We start from the raw sequence: 6,000 nt of genomic DNA on the forward strand, positions 1-6,000 counted from the left end.
TTTAATTCTTGGCTTTCTATGTGTACAGAAAGTCAAAAATAAATGTTTTATAATACACATAATTTCAAGTGACCTGGAATTTTCACAGGGAAATATGGAATATCTTTGTGCACTGAAGCCAACGAGACATAAAATTTTAAGTAAATAAAGTGATGAGAAAAGAAAGATTTTCAGTACAACAAAAAATATTTCACAATTGTTGCATTAGTTTTATTATTTGTGAAAGTAACTCCAGTGTGCAAATCTGATGGAATTTTAAAGTCATTTCACACAGCAAAAGCTGTGCAGATTCTCTAATGTTGACTCCATTTTTGGTTTCAATTGTAGATCTTGTTCTTGAAATGAAAATTTTGCAATCTTGAGCAAGACAGAAACCACAATACTCAACCAGATCTGGTGGAAAATTAGCTCTTTGTTTTCCTCTTTTCTGTTTCTTCTTCTCTTTTTAAATGGTCGCAAAGCTTTAAAAATAAAACTAAACATGGAGACAAACTTATGAGCGTTGTGCGCAGACCGTGCTCTCTTTACCAAACTGTTGCAGATATACCTCATAGACACTAGTGTTAGGATGATGTTATTATAGCGTATGTCATAAATTATTCACTTGCTCTTCTTTCTTTTTTTGGTAACTGTGACTTTAAAATAAAACAAATGTGGGGAAAAAGCTTTATACATTTTTAATTTGTGATTTCTTTTTTGTGATAGCTAAAAAGGTGCGCTAAAACCAAAAATTAAAAATGCTTGTCTTCTTCTATGCTCTTTCTTGTTGATGTATTGCTGTTCTCCGTCTATCCCATCTGCCAAGGATTGAAGGACACATCATTTTAAATCTTATTTTTTGGCTCTTTTAAAGGGGGTTTTTGTCCCCTCGTATGGATATTTTTGGGATTGGGAACATTGTTGGAATGATGTCACAATCTACATGTTTCAGCCCAGAATAATAACGGCTGCTTTCATGTACTTCTTTTACATTTTTAGTTTTGGTTTCTTTCCTTACCAGTGCCGTAATGCTAGCATCACATTACATAACCCATACAGCAGTTCTATAGCCCAGATTTTATGCATGAGTATAATTAGCTAGCCATGTAATGCATTGTGAGTCTTATTATTAACCATCTTCTTGTTGTCATCTTCTTGATTCATTTTCATGACTATATGCTGTACACACAGACCCTTGTGTTGCATCTCGCATTGGCACACCTTTGACCTCCTGATGTTTAACCTGATAACTTGTTTCCATTTGGAGTATTGAAGCATCAGCACCCACAGTGAGAAGGGATTATCAGGGTACTGATAGTTTAAAGGAAAATTTATCATACAATTTAGAAGCTGGCCCTTCCTGTGATCGTTAAAGTAAATGTGATGCCTTTGACGTAGAAACGGTTTTGACTGAAATCAAACAATAATCAAAGTAGTATTCTGTTTTTGTTTTGTTTTTTGCTTGGTTTGAATATTGCTGGACGTGAACTTGAAACCACTAAGCAGCAAAGCTTTAAGAAATTGTTCATGTATCTCATGCTCTGACCATTTATAAGAGGGATGTTTAGGAGAAACTCAAGATTTAATTCATTTTTAAAGGCTATTTATGAACAAAAAGAGCCAAAGAACAAATGGACAGTTGATCAAATTTGAGTTATTTCAGTATCCAAAGGAAAAGAACATTTTAAGTGATGAGAATCTTGATACAAATGGCCCCTCATAACTCAATAACTAAAATGAAAATTAAACAAAAGTTACTTCAGTGTTTCAGTGAGGAAAAAAAAATCTTTAAGCTCACTTAAGGCTAGTGTTTTGTGAACGTGGTCAAAGTGTTACTCTAACTTAGAGAAACTAGTCAGAAAATGGCATCTATCACCTGAAAATTAACAGTCTGACTTTGGAAAACCCTTTTTTCTTTTTTTTGGTCCTTGTTGAGTATATGTTTTCTTTGTTTCATTTGTCTGTTGATTAAGTGTGTGATGTAAATTAATATGCTAAATCCTGAATGTTATTTTTGTGCTATAAACCCCAGAGTTAAGTTGAAAATTCTTAAGAATCAGAACTTTACAAGTCCGCTAAGTTATTAATTTTCTAATAACGTATGTGTACGAAACATTAACCTGCACAAGTGAAATAATGAAACCAATGACATAAAATTTGTATATGTGCATTTAGCTGCATTTCTTTTGTGCATATAGAAATCCAGTCAGAACCTATGGTTTTAACATCAGCAGCATCAACAAAATGGGGTCAAAGGTTAAAGAGGCAGACTCATGAAGTCAGTACGTGGATAAAATCACAACCTGTCCATGTTTTTCGTTACCACGGACACTGCAGGGGAGAATAATTAATGTAGCTTCCTTTCAAAAATACATTTTTCCATGCTTACGCGCCAAAACATCCCCCTGAACAATATTTTAATCCTTTTGTTTTTGCTTCTTAACCTTTTTTTTTTACTTATTTAATTTAATTTTAAATTTTAATTTAATTTTCTTTATTTTTAATTTTTAATTTGTCATATTTGTCATACTGTAATTAAAAATCAAATGAGGCATTTTTATTTTTGACATTTGGTCGGAACAGAAAAAGTGAAGTGACTGCAAACTTGTGGTGTGGAATAAAAATGATGATCAAACATGAAGAAGATATTTGGAGAATAATTGTTGTTCCACTCTATGTATAAAAGAAGAAAAAAAAATCAATAAAGAAATCACAATGGTCTTATCCATGTACAACTGATTCTTCTGTTATTTTGTTTATAATAAAAAGTACAATGATGGGAAACTGCAGATTCATATACTCAGTTTACTTTTCAAGGTTTAAACGTTTATAGAAAGTTCGACAATATATAATGAGGTGGTGTGTTTTAAATATAAACTGGTTAACAAATGTGGTCACTAATGTCACCCTCTGGTTTTGGTCTTTAAGGTTTAAAGTTACCATTTTGGTTTTTGTTGTTTGTTTTTGTTTTAGGCGTAAAATGACCATAAATAATCAGTTAATATTAACTATCGCAGTTAGTAAGAATTTGCTAATGTAAGTACCCAAGTATTTACACCCATGAACTATATATCACCCAAAGAAACATACTTGCTAATTACTGCTAGCCAGTGTTGGGAAGGTTAAATGTATTCCACTACAGATTACAGAATACATGCCCCAAAACATATTTTGTAATGTGTTACGTTACTCAGTGAGAGTAACGTATTCTGAATACTTTGGATTACTTAATATATCATGCTTTTTAGCTTTTTACAACTACATGAATGTACTACTGCTGTGTGATTTATTACTATTACTAAAAGTTACTTGTCATACCAATACAAACTAGATTTTTGAGTAACAGTAGGGTGGAAATTAGGTAAGGCTGCACTTTTTGCAGCGATCTCGTATAGAAAACTATTCCGTGTGTACACGGTGTACAGTCGAGTCTTAACAGCTTACTTACAACTGGGCTCGTCAGGCACTCTTCTTGGCTGCAGTGGTTATTATTATATTTACATCCTTCCAGCTCCCGTTTCTGCTCGATGACAGCTCGTACTTTTCCACTCTCCTTTTTCTCCCTCCTCGCGCTCACAGAAACATAACGGGTATGGCAGTCCATTCTCCCTGCAGCACGGACTACACTGCCCATGAGGCTACATTCTTTAGGGCGATGCCTGTAGCATTCTGCCTGTTGCCTTCATATTAAATAATTTTTTGAATAATCATTTTAAAACATATTTCTTCATGTCATTATGCGGGCCACAAGATTGAGACACAGGCATTAGAGCCTCTTAATGCGTGTTTTGTTTGGGTTTCCACCGGCGTGGAATGACCAAAAATAGAGAGGACATAGCCGAACATATGAAACAGGAAAATACCGCCGTGTAATTTATTTCATCAAAGTAACTGTATTCTGAATACCACCTTTTTAAACAGTAACTGTAATAGAATACAGTTACTCATATTTTGTATTTTAAATATGTAATACCGGTACATGTATTCCGTTACTCCCCAACACTGCTGCTAGCAGACTAATGAAATATTAGAATTTCACTTACTAACACTGAATCAAATTTCTTGTATGGTCAGTATAACACAGCGGGCCACGTTATTTGCCAGCTGCATTAAAAGTGCTCCAACAGCCCAAACTGAAGAGAGGAGGGAAACTACCTACAGAGACCAAAGGTGTTTTATTTTTTTTATACAGCAGGCTCCAAAGGGTTTTATTTAAAGAGGGGCATTTTAAAATGGGAGTCTGGAGGCTAACTGAGACATTAGAGATAGTTTTGGTTGCCACTTGATTTGGAGAAGTCATATTGTTTAGGAGTTCAAATCACCCAACTTGTGTGGGACCAGAAGACACCTTAATCTTCTGCATTCAGCAGAGGTGTAGTGGTCTGGGTAAGCAGCAGAAGGTTTTCAGATACCAAAGTGTGCTGAAAGAAACTTGAATTTGGGAATGCTTTAACTAGAAGATAAAGTGGGGTTTGTTTGAGGGTGCAGCTACCATGGGATTGTCAAGTCAAAACCAAACAAGTGTGCAGTGACTTTAGTTTCTCAATCAAAATTAAAATCAAAAATCAAAATGTGATTGAAGTGTAGGCTTTCAGCTTTGATTAATGGGTTTCAACAAAGTAGTAATTGGAGTCCTTTTTAGAGGTTTGAAAGTGACCAGTGGTCAGGTGAGTCCTGTTCCCTGACAGATTAAGCAAATAAATAATCTGGAGTTTAAGTGTCGAACTTTATTTGGTAACTGCTCACTGAAACTCTCAAAATGAGGTCCAAAGAGCTGCTTGTGAAAGTGAAGAAGGCCATCATTAGCTTTACTTTGGTTCAAAGAAAAAAAGCTTTTGGTGTGGCCAAACCAACAATCTAGTTATTTCCTATGAAGAAGGAACGCACTGACCAGCTCAGCGACACCATACAAGCTGTAAGACCAAAAAAAGACAACTAAGTGTGCGATGACTGAATTATTTCCATGGGAAAATAACATCACAACATCTAACAAAGTCAAGAGCGCTCTCAAGGGCTCAAGATCTTTACAAATGTAAATACAGAAGGTTTACAGAAAACTGCAAACCACAGCCTACCTCCTAAGTAGAGAGAGCTGCACAGTTCTGGGAAAACAATTCTTTGGACAGATGAAATCAAGATTAACTTTTCCCAAAAAGTTAATCCTGATGGGAAGAGACAGAAAAGAGGTTAGAGTACAACATCTGTCAGACATGGTGGAGGCAGCATTACGTGGGCATAAAGGTCTGCCAGCGGATCCGGATCTAGTGTTTACTGATGATGTGATTGCTGATGGAAGTAGCAGGACATGAACTGTGAAGAGTTCAGGGCATTGGTCTTTTCTCAGGATTCAGGGAAAGCTTCAAAACTGATTGGACAGAGCGTCACAGTTCAAAAGCAACCCAAGAGGTTCTCAAGGCAAAGAAATGGGATGTTGTTCAATGTCCAAAACAGTCAGCCACCTGATGGAACAGCTTTTCATTTATTAAATATAAAAACTGAATCCATGAAGACCCACAAACAAGCATAGACCGAAGGTAGCTGCAGTAAAGTCCTGGCAAAGCATCTTTAATTTGATCTTTTTCCTCAGTTTCCTTACAGACGTGTTTAAAGTTTCATCTTGTCCCGCATTTTCTTTTGTTAGATTGGTCCCCTCTACCTCTCACCTTGCCTCTTTTCTTTTTAACCACTCCACGACCCCATCTATTTCTTTCTTTCTGTGTCTGTAATGACTCTACCGCCTCTTCCGTCTGATTCTACATCTCTTCTCTCTTCATTCTTTTCTTCTCAGTGTCACTCTGCTCTGTTTTCTCTCACTGTAATCATTCCAACATCCATCTCCTCTCATCAATCCACCTCGTCACTTCTCCCCTTTAACCCCTCCTCCCGCTCTCTTAATCACTCCGTCCCAAACCTCCTGCTCGCCTTCCTACCTCTGTTGCCAGGGAAACAGTGGCCCATTGTGTAGCTGTTAATCTGGTGACATTGTCTTTCTATTACCTGTGGGTCAGATGCCTGATAAGG

This window comes from Diplotaxodon limnothrissa, linkage group LG7, assembly GCF_057381915.1.
Source record: "Diplotaxodon limnothrissa isolate DT_005_m linkage group LG7, D_limnothrissa_male_GT1.1, whole genome shotgun sequence".
Taxonomy (NCBI): domain Eukaryota; kingdom Metazoa; phylum Chordata; class Actinopteri; order Cichliformes; family Cichlidae; genus Diplotaxodon; species Diplotaxodon limnothrissa.